The sequence below is a fragment of the Passer domesticus genome, chromosome Z (genome assembly GCF_036417665.1).
Source record: "Passer domesticus isolate bPasDom1 chromosome Z, bPasDom1.hap1, whole genome shotgun sequence".
NCBI classification, from domain to species: domain Eukaryota; kingdom Metazoa; phylum Chordata; class Aves; order Passeriformes; family Passeridae; genus Passer; species Passer domesticus.
The window spans coordinates 68,604,108-68,620,287 of record NC_087512.1 but is presented as its reverse complement, the minus strand read 5'-3'; the positions used below and the strand labels follow the sequence as shown (position 1 = coordinate 68,620,287).

General features: G+C 40.2%; 1 long non-coding RNA gene across 3 annotated transcripts in view; it reads left to right on the top strand.

Annotated features, from left to right (window-relative positions):
* Positions 1 to 1,358: 1,358 nt before the first annotated feature.
* Positions 1,359 to 16,180, top strand: part of LOC135289883 (uncharacterized) — a 68,092-nt gene continuing 53,270 nt past the window's right edge. Inside the window, exon 1 of one of the 3 annotated variants that reach the window (XR_010352614.1) lies at positions 1,359 to 1,469. This is a non-coding gene — a long non-coding RNA (uncharacterized LOC135289883). Of the gene's footprint in view, positions 1,470 to 6,853; positions 6,984 to 16,180 lie in introns of those variants that run through there. The other 2 variants (XR_010352612.1, XR_010352613.1) reach the window with 2 other exon arrangements.

Sequence of the window (16,180 nt, the reverse complement as noted above, 5' to 3'; positions counted from 1 at the left end):
TGCCTTAAAGGGAGTTTTCCTCTCGCCTGGAAGACACATGATGCTGACTTGGGAGATCCCCAGTCTGCTGCTCGCATCTTTAAAGATAGATTTGTTCTTGACAGTATCTTCTTAAGGAAAAAAAAAAAATTAGTTGGAAAATCTGTATGGAATCTAAGATATTTACATGGACTTTCACTCTCCAGTTACTTGGGATTTTTTTCCCCCGAGTAAGAGGAGAAATTCAAGGTTAAATATTTAACTTATGCAAACAGTAGAAAATTAATCAAAATCATGATTAGCCTGATGTGATATCCTGAGCATCTTAATATCCATTGTGTATTAAGATAGTGCCCTAATAGTTTGTGCCCAAACTATTTTCTTGATACAAGATTTGATGCTAGGGTACTAATAAAGAAATAAATGAAAACCTGATTCTGTGTTCTGAATATTCACCAGGCAATTTGCTTAGTTGGGTGTGTGTATGTGTGTTCCTCTGGTGGTATTAGCAATACTTTGCTGACTTTATTACTGCAAGGTTTTAGCTCTGAAAACCACAGTACAATGGTGAAATCCCAGGAAGCCCTGCAGTCTATCTGTAGCCTCTGTCCTTCTATCAGGATGGGTCTCCCCAGCCTCTCCTCAGAGATGAGTAAGAGCAGCCAATGTGTCTGGGAGAAGTGGCCATTAGTCATGGCCACAGCATCCTTCCCTTTAGAAAGGAATTAAGTCTGACAGACAGATATGATCAAAGTAGGAAAAAAGGTGGTGGTAGTGGTAGTGAAGGAGCTCTTCATCCATTAAACTGATTTTAGTAGGTTGGTGTCCTAATGGAACTGCCATAGCGGGGAGGTTTCCCAGGGCTTATGCACGGCATGGGTGCATTGCCTCCTGGTGCTGTCCATGTACACTTTCTGTGGGCTGTTTCCACCTGGCTACAGGAGAAGGGGATGAATCTCCACAACTGCTGCATTTTAACAGAGGAGCTTGAATATGTGGGGCAGGAGGGAACAACTGCACTCTGTGCTCACGTGGAATTTCTTCACCTGCCTCGCTCACAGAGCAGCAGCAGAGCAGTTCAGCTTGCAAAGCAGCCTTGGATGGTGGGGCAGGGAAATGGGGTCAGCTGAGGTCTGGGCAGGGACTTGTTTCTGCAGGTTCTCACGATTCTATGTGCTGTCCTTCATCTGCAATGCTGTCTTGTGCCAGTCGGGCTCCGATACAGCATCATTCTTACTGCATGCCCTTGAAAATTTTCCACCTGGGGGGAGAACAGCAGTCAAGTGAATTCAGAGCAATGAATTGCTTTTCTTAGTTGCTTTTCATGAACACAGTGGGAGTGATACTCCTACCTTCCGGTGACCACAGACCAGTGTGGTGGCTGAAAGCTGCTGAAACACAGTGGGACAGAGGGCCATTCCAGAAATGAGGACATCTATCTTCATCCTCTTTGTGGAGCCAATCTGCCAGTGGGGTCAAACAGTGTACCAGTAAGTGCAATGCATCAAAAGGAGAATGAGGTTTTTTCTCCTGCTTTTCTTCTCTTTTCTTTCTTGTCTACTTTTCTTTTTCTTCCTGTAAAACCTAATTTCTACTCCTAAGACTGCATTTCTGCCAAAAACTCACTTCCCTTTCCATCAAAGGTTGAAGAGAATCAAACCTCAACTTTTATACCAGTTACTTTTATACCAGAAGAGTGGTAAAAGCAAGATACTTATATTTCAAAAAAGCTAATAGCACAAAATGTAAATACAGCTGACTGCCAAATTCACTTCTGTTGCTATGCACAGATTTTGATTCAAGGTTATGCAGCTCCAAATACTTCACTGAAAGAAGTGATACTTTTAGTTGTTTAAAGTCCTTGCTTTCACACAGCTCTTACTTCTGTTTATTCAATTTTTTAAACATATGTTTTCTGCAATAGATATATATTTGATTTCTTCTTGGCAATGATGCAATGCAAAGATTTGGTTTCCATACAAATATATTACATCTTCCAGGAGAATTTCAAATTGCTTGCAACATTGCTTAAGCACAGAAATTAGTTTAGTAAGACAGATTTATTGGAGCAGTACTGAATTAGTTTGCATAATGTATAACCCACAGTTTGATATTGCCTTCTGCCCTCTCAGCTTTACCAATATTAAGTAGATTAGCTTGAGCATGCAATAAGCTATGCCTGCAATTTCTTCTTTTATGGGGAGGTTAAATGAAACACAACAGAACAGTTGTGCTGACAGTGCTCATAGACCATATTTTTCTGGACAAAATAGAAGTCTTTTCTTTTCCATGCTGTACCCTTCTCCAATGATGACACTTCTTTTTGACATCTGTTATTTCATATGCTGTATGTTTTCAGTTTACATTTCCACTTAAGTACATTACTGCCTAGTATATTACTAGTTAAAAAGTAACTAGGTTATGGCAAACTATTTTTACTTGAAGTGTTCTGCTTTCTCTTAATAAAATATATGTGATTTGGTTTTGCATTATTTAGTACTCTTTTGGTCTTATTTTTCAAAGCAGAATGTCATCTTACTTTTCATATTCCTGGAAGTAACAATACTCTGCTATGAGTAAAAAATGTTAGCTAAGAATCCAAATGGTAAAGAAAAGTAGAAAACTTTAAAATATTGAGTTTTGAAAAATGCACAAAAGACAGTAGGAGATGAGATATAAGGGGGATACAAAATTCAAGATAAGAGCAGCTATTTCTTCAGTTCTCAGCTATTTCTTCAGTTCTCAGTAGTTTTTCCTTGATATAATGAGAAGTGAACCACTTCTGCTGTTCCTGAGATAGATGGTGACTAGACATTGCATCAGGTCATACTAATTTATCCTATACTAGTAGTCTGCCTTGAGTTTGGGGACCCACCAAGCCTAATTTTTCTTGAGTGTGGAAGAATATATTGCCAATATATTCCTAACCTTAATCTGGCTATCACAGTGTAACTTGGATAAACTTTTGTGCATCTGAAGTGGAGATGAGGGTCTTTGCTCCTGCTGCTGCTGAAGTTGAATCAGAAATTCAAAGGAAGTTTTTTGCCATTCAAATTAGTTATCAAGATACCAGAAAATGAGGCCCACCTAAAAAGAATTTGTATTTAGTAAGACTCTCTAACTGCAAACTGCCTACAAAAGTATTTTGTGTTAAGATTTGAGGCTTGTACACTGGTGGGAATACTACACATCTAATGAAAACAGACAACAAAGATTTGTAAAAATTGACTAATTTCTATCCATTATGTTCCTCAACCACACCCCCTAACCTTTGTCTCCACCCCATCACTCTGAAGCATCGTTCAACCAGAGAAAAGTGGTCAAGAAGACAGCCAAAGTCAATTAGAGGTGTCTTTCCCTTAGCATGGGTCCCACTGTCCTGAGCAACCTCCAGCTCTGACCAGCTGGTGTCAGAACTTCCTCAAGGTGCAATTGGTCAAAGGTTGGTCCTGCCAGTGCATCTCACTTAAGTTTCTGCTTTTGTATGCCTCCACTATAGGTCTTCCCACTAGGGTTTTTACATTGGTGCTGAGAATAATTCTGTTCATCTTCAGTCCAGTTTCACCCAGCTGAGACTAGTTTCTGTCTCTTTCCCTGGCCTCCACCATTACCTCTTAATGGTCTTCAGGTACTTGTAGTCCTATCTCTCTACCTTCAGAGGTGGGATCTGAGATTCATCTTTTGTCCCAAGAAGGTAAGTGAATTTTCTCAATTTCCAATAGCTCCCAGAGGGCTTTGGGGCCTTGAACCCTTAGGCAACAAATCAGACTGCAACAGGCAGTAGGAAACTCAAAGAGTTAATGATCCATGAGCCTTTACTCTTAGCTGACTGTCAAGCTGCTCAAGCCTCTCAGTACTCTCTAGCTGCTCTTTATTTTTAGAAAGATTATACTAATGTGCTTGCTAAACTATGGCTAAGATGATGTTGGGTTAAAAGTCAAAAAACTAAGATCTTGAACATACACACAGTGGTTCAGATTATTTCAAAATTTGTTGTTTCTCTGGGGACAAGGCAATTATCAAGATTTGATCACTCTGAAGCTTTCAGCCTGTCCAAAACATCGTCACTGCAGCCCTTGAGTTCCTCTTGCTTTATGTGCACAGTGGAGGCTAAAACTGCTGTTTCACTTCTCTTCAAGGGGATCTGTTTTGCTGGGGATTGACCTAGTGTCTGGTAAAACAGCAGAAATTCTGCTTTGGCAGAAAAAGCACAATAAATGTAATGAAGGATGAAATCTGTAACACCAATGAGGATGAGAAAAACAGTGGACTGGGAGACTGGAATGGATATGTGCATCAAAATTACCTCAGCACGAGACAGCATCTTACTGCAGACCTGAGCATCTCTAGGCAACTTATCTGTAATTTCAGAATCTCAGCTGCCTTTGTGCTTTATGAATTTATAACTTACATCAACAACTTTCTGTATATGTATGTGGGGAACTGCTCTAAATGAGACTAGTACTTCTAGGCTGAAAATTCCAACATACTCTACAGACCACAGGCCCACCCCGATTACATGTCAGGAGGAAAAGGGCTCTGTCAGTGACTCCACTCCTGAATGATGAGGGTATTGGTTGTGGCCCATGGTTTTGTATGGCACATGATATGAACATCCCAGGAACAGTAGTTCAGTATTACCCAGTTCTTTCTGACTCAGAGAAGAAGAAAGTTACTCCAAGCATGAAAATTTGCAGCTCTTGCAACTAGCTCCAAGCTATTTTCCGATCCTGCTTCTAGGAGTTTTGCTTTTAGTGTGACAAATGAGTTTTTTCTAAGTAGGTCAACTGATATCATGATTATTTATTTCATCAGAGGAGCTTCCCGTCCCATAGAAGAGCTAAATAAAAAAAGAACATCTTTTCTCCATCACTATCTTTCTTATAAGAGTAGATAAAATGAAGAGTATTCATTTAAATGCATTCTTTAATCTTAGCAGAGACTTCAACAAGACTGCATGTATTACTGATATAAAATTCAGAAAAAGTACAAATCAGATGCATCTCACTTTGCAACTGCTGCTAAATCACACTAAAGTTGGGGGAGCACTGTAAAATACTAAATGTTCACCCCAAATGCAAAGCACATGTCAGTCTGGTTGCCAGGCTCCTTCACACCTGACCGTGATGGTATTTTTTTTTCTTTATCCGCTCACATCAACTGCAATAGGAACAATAATTAAGGGACATCTAAATGGTAGAAAGAAAGCCACCTATTCCAGATATTCGGAGCAAAAATCAACTTGATTGATGATGTCCTTGTGCTGGAGACAATGCAAACCCATTTGCAATGAAGAACAGAAAATTGAATGAGTGTGGTGCATCCCACGTGTTGTCTGAACAGCTGTTGCATGACAAATTACAGAATAACTGACAAGGTGAAGGGAAAAAAATCTGAGTCTTGGGGAAGCCATTATTGTCAATTCAGCTGGTAATACAAGTATTTTTTGTTAAAAAAGGCTTTTCCTGAAGTCCTGCACAAACAGGAGTTTTCCCTTTGGAACTTAAACTAAATTATGAGATGGATTAAAAAAATATGAGTTCTTCTTTACTCTCAAACAGTGCTGTACTTCAGGGTTTGAGTTACGTTGGTGTTTGGGCAACGATCAGCTTTCATATAAGTAGTTCATACTGACACAGGATCAGATGTTTCAATGTGTGAAAAAATGTGGTGCTTTTTCTTTTTTTTCTTTGTTATTTCCCTGCTTTTAGAGTCTTGACAGTCAATGACCTTAATAGCTTGCACTTTAATTATGTACTGGGGAACAAGGACTTTAATTTTTATTGCTTTTAAATTTCAAAGGTGTCTCCCCAAATTGTATCTTCATCAAACCTGTTAATTACCTCTTAATCTTTTTTGTTGTCCTTCATATACCATCTTTTTCCTGCAGCTGTTTGCTTTCAAGGCTCAAGGAATCCTCATCTATTTATCTTTTCTTCCTTGAGGAGCTGTTCTGAAACACTGATCAGCTACACCACTTTTTTCTGTATCTCTTCAATTTCTACGTATTCCTCTGAAGAGAAGAGACATTTTTCTAATATTTTTGAAGACAGTATCATATATTATATTAATTATGTTTTGTTATATTGTTATGCTATGTTATGTTATGTTATATTATATTATATTATATTATATTATATTATATTATATTACGTCATGTCATGTCATGTCATGTCATGTCATGTCATGTCATGTCATGTCATGTCATGTCATGTCATATCATATCATATTATATTATATTATATTATATTATATTATATTATATTATATTATATTATATTATATTATATTATATTATATTATATTATATGAAGTTGCACAAAATGTCTATATAGTAGCAGTGTGGTATTTCCTGCTCTGTGCTTGATTTTTCCCCTTAGACTTCTTAGCATTCTAGTTGCCTTTTTGAGTAATCTTAAATATTGATGTTATGTTTACATGGAACTGCCCCAAATTCTCTAAGCTTCTTCCTGAGAGATAATGGCTAAATTAAAACCTGTAATTGTATATGTATATCATAAAGAGCTTCCTCTTTTTTGATACATGGTAGTTCACAGTGATGGATGCAGAATTTCACCCATTGTTTTGTTCCTAGTAAATGCACTGGAGCTAGTGATACCCATCTTTAACTCATCTCAATTACTTTCTGCTCTGATTCATGAGAAAAAATTCTATTACCAATAGATCCCACAGTACAACCTAGCTTTTTTTTTTTCTGAGTAGCTGGTACAATGCTGTGGTTTGGATTCAGCATGAGAATAATGTTGATAACATACTGATGTTTTGGCTGTTGCTAGGTAGTGCTTACCCTAAATCAAGGACTGCTCAGTTTGCCCATGCTCTGCCAGAAAGTAGGTGCATTAGAAACTGGGAGGAAAAACAGCCAGGACAGCTGACCTGAACTTACCAAACACAGAATGCCATTTTCAGTATTATAAACCGGAGGGAGTTGTCTGTAAGGAAGTGATTGCTGCTAAGGGAAAGGCTGGGCGTCAGTCACATCAGTGAGTGGTGAAGATTTATATTGTGCATTGCTTTTTTTCTCTAGGATTTTATCCCTCTCTCTCTTTTTCCTTTTCATTTCTATTCATATTATTATTAATATTAATATTAGTATTAGTAGCAGTATTACTATATTTTACTTCTTTTCAATTACTAAACCATTCTTATTTGAAACCACATATTTTACCTTTTACCAACTCTCCCTAACCCACCAGAGGGGAGGCACAGGAAGTGAGTGAGTGAGTGAGTGAGTGAGTGAGTGAGTGAGTGAGTGAGTGAGTGAGTGAGTGAGTGAGTGAAGTGGTGAAGTGACTGGAAGGTACTTAGTTGCTGGCTGGGGTTAAATCGACACAAGTCCTTTTTTGTGCCCAATGAGGGGCACAAAGTGTTGAGATAATGGCAGATCTGACCAGAACACATTAGAACAAATTTATTATAAGCATTAATTGTATTAGTTTAATAGCTGGTCACAATATTAACCGCTTTTACTCTCAGAGTTGTTGCATTTGTTCCCAGGATTGTTTTATGTAACAGCTTACTTGTAGTATGTGTTTCTTGTCATAACCTCCTGTTTATAATCTCCAAGGGCTGAACTAAAGTTAGTGTGTTGCTGTACTCTCTAATACTGGTTTACGATATTACAGAATCAGTGGTCTTGAAATTAATCTGGTGTGGTACTCAATGTTGCTGTCATGTCTGTACTGCAGGAGTCATCTTTTGGAAACTTAATGATTGCACATCTTTCCTTTTCTCCAAGAATCAACCTGCAGAGAAGGAACCTTTGCACATTTTCTCCTTCTTCTCTAAGTAAATGCTATAGCATTTGAGAATTTTGAAATTTTTGAATAGCCTTGGAGTATTCAAACTGGCATGGTGCTACTGCTAGGAGCCATGAATGTAGCTCAGATCTTGTGCAGGGTAAGCAACTGTTTGTGTCTACTCCAAATCATGGGACAAGCGATGCTGCTACACAAATTCTAGCAACAGGCACTACTTGTACTCAAACCCCTGTGACAAGCACATCTCCTCAAACCCCAGCAACAGGTGCTACAGATACCCTGTGATGGGTGATGCAGCTGAACCAGAAAACCAACTCAGGCCTGTATCAGTTGCACCTATAGACACAAAGAAATGGACACGAAAGGCAGGTTGTTTACTACAGTAGGACAGAGCAGGGACACCATGAGGGCAGAAAGAAGAGGCAGAACAAGAGGTAACCACTCCATCCTGCTCTCCAAGTGAGCTGTGTGGTGTATGAAAAGGTTTCAGCTATTGTCCAGTATGAGCACATTGTTACCTGGCTGCTTGGATGCTGGCATTGTGGGGCCTGTAGCCTGGAATAGAAGATTAGGGAAGTCAAGCAGCTGGATCACCTTCTAGGGAAAGGGGCATCGACAATGTGATTGGAAAAGGGACATAAGACTCTCTGAAGGTGACTCCTCTAAAATGTGAAGTAAAGGTATCCCAACAAAGAACACGTTATGTGACACCCTGGCATGTGGACCACAGTTGGAAGAGGTATTCCATGCCTCAGGGAAATTAGCTGTGCTAGAGATTACACATCTGCATACAAAAAACCTGCAATTTCTCACCGATCCAGACCAAGTCCAATGCACATGAACCATGTATGAACCGGTATCTCAGCTATTAACAGAAGCCTTCTTTTGATCAAGAGGGAGTTTATAGAAGATACACACAATGGGGTACTCTGTATGTAATACAGAGAATATGGAGAAGACATGATTAAGTGGGATGGAAAATCTGTCACAACTTTAGAGGCATGGGTACCCAGACTTCAAGGGAAACAATCACAAATGAGGGCTCTTCCAGAAAACTTGCTGTCCAGTCTCCAGTTACTACTTCCCCTGGCAAAGTGGAAGGATTGATCTCCCTCAATATCACATGGAAAGGAATTCTAATCTGTTTTTACAGGAAGTAACTGAAGAATACTATGAGTAGGACTAGGAGGGTCTGATCCCTGCCAGGGACACAGTTTACTGGACTCTGTGGATCTGATGGCCTGGCTCATCAGCCCCACAGGGGTCTCTAGTAGACACCAGTGCACAATGTACCCTTAATGTCATCAAATTATGCAGGGAGAGAATAAATTTGTGTTTCTGGAATGACAGGAGAATCCCAACAGCTACTGGAGGCTGACTGGGACTGAGTGGAAAAAGCACCTTATTATGATGGCCTGAGAGGCATCTTTGGTGTAAACTACCTCAGGAGAGAGTATGTCAAGGATCCAAAAGGATAACAACTGATCTTTGGTATAGCTGCTTTGGAGATGAAGGAAGTTAGGAAGCTGTCTGCCTTGGTTAGTCTCTTGAAGGACCCTTCTGTTGTGGGGTTGCTGAAGGCTGAAAACCAGCTGGTGCCAATTGCTACCACAAAGGTGCACCAGTAGATGATTGCTGCAGCTGAGACTCCATGGTTCCTCCCCATAGGATGGGTTTCTGATTGGAGAGCCAAGGGGTGATCAGCAGGACCTGCTTATCTTGTAAAAGCCCTACATGGGGCTTTTAAGGGATAAAAAGGCCCTGTATGGGACTTTAAGCGTGGAAGTTTAAGAGAGAATGAAGACTAAAAGAAGATTACTGGGGCCTTGGAGGGAAAGAAGGTCCAAGACAGTTGGTTATACAAGGATGGCTTCCTCAGGCTCAAGAATGATACATCCTGATGAGCAAGAAATAGGGCAAAGGAGTGGGACACCTGCATGGATGTTTAAAGAACTCATGTCATTACTCAAGTATAAGCAAAAAACACACAGAAGTTGGAAGTAGGGTCATCCCACTTAAAACTGAGAGGTTGTCAGAGTAAGTAGAAATAGGACAAGGAAGGCCAAGGCCCACATAGAATTAAATCTGGCCAAGGATGTCAAGAGCAACATTGATGTATTTTTGAAATACATCAATAACTGGAGGAAAACGAAGGATAATGTGGGCCTAGGGGACCACTGTAACAGGATGCAGAGAAGGTACAGTTATTGAATGACACCTTTGTTTTGGTCTTCACTGGCAAGACCAGCCTGCAGGGATCTCTGACCCAGGAGACCAGGTTAAAGGAATGCTGGAAGAATTTTCCTTGGTCGAGAAGAGTTGGGTTGGAGAACATCTAAGCAAACTTGACATCTACAAGTCCATGGGCCCCAGCAGGAGTGCTGAGACAGCTGATGGATATCATAGCTGTGCTTCCTTATCTCTGAAAGGTCATGGAGATCAGGACTACTGCCTGAGGACTGAAAAAAGCAAATGTCACTCCAGTTTTCAAACAGGGCAAGAAGGAGGATGCAGGGAACTATCAGCCAGTCAGCTCATCTCAGTGCCTGGAAAGGTGATGGAGCACCTCATTCTGTAGGCCACCTCTATCCACAGGGAGGACAAGAAGGTGATCAGGAATAGTCAGCATGGATTCATTAAAGGTCAGTCTTGCTTGACCAACCTGATTGCCTTCCAGAATGAAACAACTACCTGGATGATTGAGGGGAGAGCAGCAGATCTTGTCTACCTCAACTTCAAGGCTTTTGACACTGTCTCTAACAATGTCCTCACAGGCAAATTCAGGAAGAGTGGATGAGTGGAGAGGGAGGTGGATTGAGAACTGCCTGAACAGTAGATCCCAGCGTCATAATCAGCCTCACAGGCTCTAGTTGGAGGCCTGTTTGTGGTGGTGTCTCTCAAGGTTCAATAGTGGGCCTACTCTTGCTTAATTTTTCCATCAGTGACTTGGGTGAAGGGGCAGAGGCCTGCTCAGCAATTTCCTGGCAGCACAAAGCTGCGAGGAGTGGCCGATAGCCCAGAGGGCTGAGCAGCCCTTCAGAAGGACCTCAGCAGCCTGGAGCGATGGGCACAGAGGAACCTTCTGAAATTCAGCAAAGGCAAGTGCAGGATCCTGCAGCTGGGGAGGAACAACCCCAGGCACCAGCACAGCCTGGGGGTGACCTGCTGGGGAGCAGCTCTGCAGAGAGGGAGCTGGTGGACAACAAGATCTCCATGAGCCAGCAGTGTGTCCTGGTGGCCAAGGCCAGTGATAACCTGGAGTGCATTAGGAAGAGAATTGCCAGCAGGTCAAGGGAGGTGATCCTTCCTCTTGTCTTGGCCTTAGTGAGGCCACATTTGGAGTGCTGTGTCCAGTTTTGAGCACTTTAGTACAAGAGACACATGGAGTTCCTGGAGTGTGTCCAGCAGAGAACTCTGAAGATGATTAAGGGACTGGAGGATTTTTCTTATGAGGAAAGGCTGAGGAAGCTGGGCCTGTTCAATGTTGAGAAGAGATGTCTGAGAGGGACCATGAGAGGGACCACACCATTGTGTGTCAGTATCTGAAGGAAGGCTGTCAAGAACGTAGACATAGCCTCTTCTTGGTGTTACCAAGCAATAGGGCAAGAGGCAACAGGCAGAAACAGATGCACAAGAAGTTCCACCTGAATATGAGGAAGAACTTCCTTACAGTGTGGGTGACCCATAAAGGAACTGGTTACCCAAAGAGGTTGTGGAGTCTCCCTCACTGGAGATATTCAAGAACTGTCTGGACACAATCCTGTGCTATGTGCTCTGGAAATGTCCTGCCTGCACAGGGCCCTTGGATCAGATGACCCACTGGGGTTCCTTCCATCACTATCCATTATGTGATCTGTGATTCTGTGCTTCTGTGATTCATGGCATCACTGAATCACTATGGCTGTACCAGACATACTGGAACTGGAAATAAGAACTGGAGTTAAAGGTAACCCAGTGGTACCACAATTTATTTCAATGATGCATCTTTCTCAATCCCTTTGGCAACAGAGTGAAGACCACAGTTTGCCTTCCATTAGAGGGGTGTCTCCTACAGCTGAAATCACCTGCCCCAGGGTGGAATACAGCCCAAATACCTTCTATATACTAATCCAGGCAGCTTTGGACAGATTGAATCCAAGGTCATGGTCTAAATTAACTAATTGGACTTTTACAGGGCTGGTCCACAGACTAAGGAAATTATATCTGTGTGTACAAATACCAAGAGACAAGAAAGGTGATGTGTCATTAGGAAGGGTTGGATCTGGTATGAAGTAAATTGTATGGAATCAGGGGTGGATGCTGTCCTTATTTTGGCTGTGATGAACTTCCTTTTCATCTTAGTAACCGGTACATGCTGTGTTTTGAAATCAATATGAGAATAATTTTGATAACACAGTGATGCTTTTGGCTGTTGCTGAGCAGTGTTTACTCTGAGTCTAGGTCTTTTCAGTGTCCTGTTCTCTGCCAGGGAGCAGGTGCCCAAGAAGCTGGAAGGGACCATGGACAGGACAGCTGACCTGAACTGGCCAAAAGGATATTCCACACCACAGAACATCATATCCAGTATATAAATGAGGGAGAGTTATGTGGAAGGGGGCCAAGGTCTTTCTGGAGTAGGCATCACTACTGCTCACTACTGTTCAATACTGTTCATTACTGTTCACTACTGTGGGTAGTGAACAATTGTATTGTGCATCACTTCTTTCTCTTGAGTTTTACTTTCTCCTTTTCATTAAAATCATTATTTTTGTTATTATTATCATTACTATTATTGTAATTATGGCTACTTTTGTCATTAGTATTATTATTTTGTTATTAGCATTATTATTTGTTATTAGTAGTATCATTGCTATTTTTGTCATTAGTATTATTTTTGTCATTAGGAGTATTATTAAATTTTATTTTGTGTCAATAATGAAATGGTTCTTATATCAAGCCATTAAGTTTACTTTTTTCCCCTTTGGCTGCCCTTCCCACTGGGGAGGGGAGAGATCAAATGGCTGTGTGATTCCTAGTTGCTGGCTGGGGTTAAACTATGATACCTGGCCAAACAGAAATTATTCCAGCTTTCTACCACTAATACCACAGTTTCTCTGCTCACTGCATGAGAATAACAGACTGGAAGCTGCTTAACTTTGCAATTATGTATTACCCAGATGTTCCTCATTTCCCTGTTCCTGTGGTCTGCTGCTCTTTGTACAAGTGCTGCTTTTGGAACCCTAGCATCCTGCAGCTCACAGGGAAAGGATGTGCATGTTTTGAGAGTGAGCAATGTATTTTGCTAGTTTTAAGTGCATCTGGCAAACTGAAGCACATTAGTCCTACTAACATAATTAGAATTATAAACAGCCACATTTGATATGTGTGTCCTAAATCAAATCTCTTCTCCTCTTTGAGTTCACTTGTCTTCAGAAATCACTGAGTCCCTTGACGCTTCTTTTCAAACTATGACATCTGTCTGTAGGCACTTGTTCTTCAAAGTAATAACACTGCCAGCATTAAAGGATTACTAACTAATAAGCAGAAATATGTAGTTGAAAGGGAATTCCTCTCTTTTGGGTGTTCGCACACATCAATGCATTCTCCTATGGAAATTATTAAAACGTTTTTCTGCAAGGCAGATAAATTAATAATCACTGTAATGTTATAAAGTAAAACTTTTATCCAGAGGTCTTCCCTCCTCTAACTTCTATGTCACTCTTTCATCACATCTTACATTCAAGAACCTTAGAGAAGTGTGCAGATAGCAATAATTTCCTAGCACTGCCGAGAGCTTTGGGAGATTGAACCTTACACTAAAGGTGATGAATGTAAGGTACAGGAGAAATTATTTAGTGGGTGTTTATCAGAAAACAGAAGAAGAAGAAACAGCCATTTTATGGCCTAACTTAGTATATACTAGGAAGGTCAAGAATCTCTCACTGGCTTCCATCTGTCCAAATGGCGAGAATATGCTTTCTACGTCTTCACAATCAATTTGACAACACAAGAAAAAATTGAAACCCATTGATTGTGCTCTGTAGTTAGATTCTGCAGGATAAGAACCTTCACAGATGCATTATGTCCCGGAGACTTGAAACAGGTAGTGCTGCTAAGCTTCAAGTAAAGTATAGGGCTGGACACTATAGCAGAAAAAATGTTTAGGTATGAAAGGACATCAGCAATGCACAGTCTAAATAAAATGATTGGCTACTGCTGAGCAGAAGCATAAGTAAATGCTCTGGTTACCCTCTCTGTGGACAGATCACATACTCATATATCAAAGAGTTATGTCTGACCACTTAATGAAAAACAAACTTGGAGCCTTGACAATTTCCAGTGCTTGCCACCTTCTTGTGAGGAACATACATATCCATATCCAATCTGAACTTTCCCTGATGCTTAAAGTCATTCCCTCAAGTCTTTTCAGCTCACACAAGACAAAAATTCAGCATCTCAGTCTCTGCTTTCCTCCAAAGGTGTAGACAACAACGAGATAATGCTTCAGCCTACACTTCAATAAGCTGGACAAACCTAACATCCTCAGCTGCTCTCTAGTCCTTTCAACATGTTTGTTGCCCTCCTTAGGATACATTGTAGTTTTTTTTTAAATTTTGGGGAACCCAAAACTGAATACAGTACTCAAGGTGAGGCTGAACTAGTGCTGAGTATATTGGGACAATCACTTCTTTTGGCCAGTTAGCTACACTGCACTTGATACACCCCAGGACACCTTTTGCCTGCTAGAGCACACTGTTGACTCCCATCGGAATAACCATAGGCCAAAACTCCTCTGTCCCTTTCTACATGGCTGCACTTCAGAATCTGGTTGCCCAGTCTATACATGCATTTTTGATTGCATTCTCCCAGGTAAAAAGTGAGACATGTTCTTGTTAAATTTTATGCAGCTGGTTATCTTACAGCACTCTAACCTTTTAAATATCTCTCTTTGTAAGGCATCTCTATCCTCAAGGCAACCAGTTTCTCCTCCTAGTTTAGTATTTCCCGTGAATTTACTTAAACTGCATTCCACTTTTGTTTCGAGGTATCTGACATAAAAAAGTATAAAAAGCACTATGCTGAGAGCCCTGAAAACACCACTAGTGACTGGCCATGGCCAAAAGTTACCTCCTTTACTACAGCTTTGAACACAGTCCTTCATCCAATTTTTCACCCATTATATTGTGTATGTGTCCACCTGTATGCTCAACATTTTGTCCAGAAGGATAATGTCGGAGACTGCATCAAAAGGTCTACTAAAAATAAAATACTCCACTGCCTTCCCTTTGTCCACTAGACAGTAACCTCTGGAAGGCATGACCTTCAGAAACAGGATTGCCTTTGATTGATGACTGCATTGTATTTCAGGAGTTTTACAAGAGCTCCCAGATAACCTACATAATATTATCATGAACTAAAGTGAGGATGATTGAAATTAAGTTTTGGCCACATTAATTTTTTCTCTACTGTGTCAGACAACACTTCTGTAATCATCCTACACAGCCTCATTCTTGCTTCCATAGTCCATACACTTTCCTCTTCTTTTCCTTTCTGAAAGCCATAAGAATTCCTGACCCTTGGTAAATATCAGTTTGGATTATGTGATCTGTTTCATTCAGTTCCTATTCAAGGTTCATAGTTTGACAGGAAATTGCACTTTTAATCTGATAACATAGTTTCTAGTCTTGTCAAAGGCTGAAAATTTACTAGAGGTTGTCTAAGGTGTAGAAAGAACATTTTAGTTCTAGTAACATAGTACAGCATAGACTTCTGTATTGCTTACACTTTACAGGCCTTTAAATAAAAACATCCCTATTTCTAACCTCCCACCCACCTCTTATAATCAGGTTGTTTAATTTTGAGAACAAAATTTAGGAGAATAAGGATTTTAATTCTGTATGAAATTACCACCATACAATTTAAATCTAACTCTCTAAAATTATGCTTTTGTATATGAGTCTTGTTCAGAACCATTAATGATTTAAAAGCATTTGTTATTGGTAGTTTTAAAAGTTCTGAAGCCATGTAAGAATTCAAGAGTTATAATAAAGCAGCAAAATAGAAAACTGACAAATATTGGAATCCTATAAAAATAAAAATACTGCATCTTCCTGGCTTCTTTCCAGCTTAGCAGACTTTTTAAAAATAGGTTAATGAGCTATTTATTCAAATATCATTCTGTGCCTGGGAAGAAGGGTGTCAAATAAGTTCATTTGGTATAAAACTGTGCAATTGAAAATGTTGATAAAACAAGAGTATATTTTCTGCATTAATGAGTACTTGAAACTTCAATATGTTTCTGTGTTTAAAAGGTGTGAAGATGCCCCAAATTCTCTTCCCTGACACAGCAGATGCTGAAAATATGTTTTTGTTTTTTGGTTTTTTTCTGTCTAGCCTAAATACACTTCTCTTGATAAAGTGAACTAATGGTTTCAAAGCAG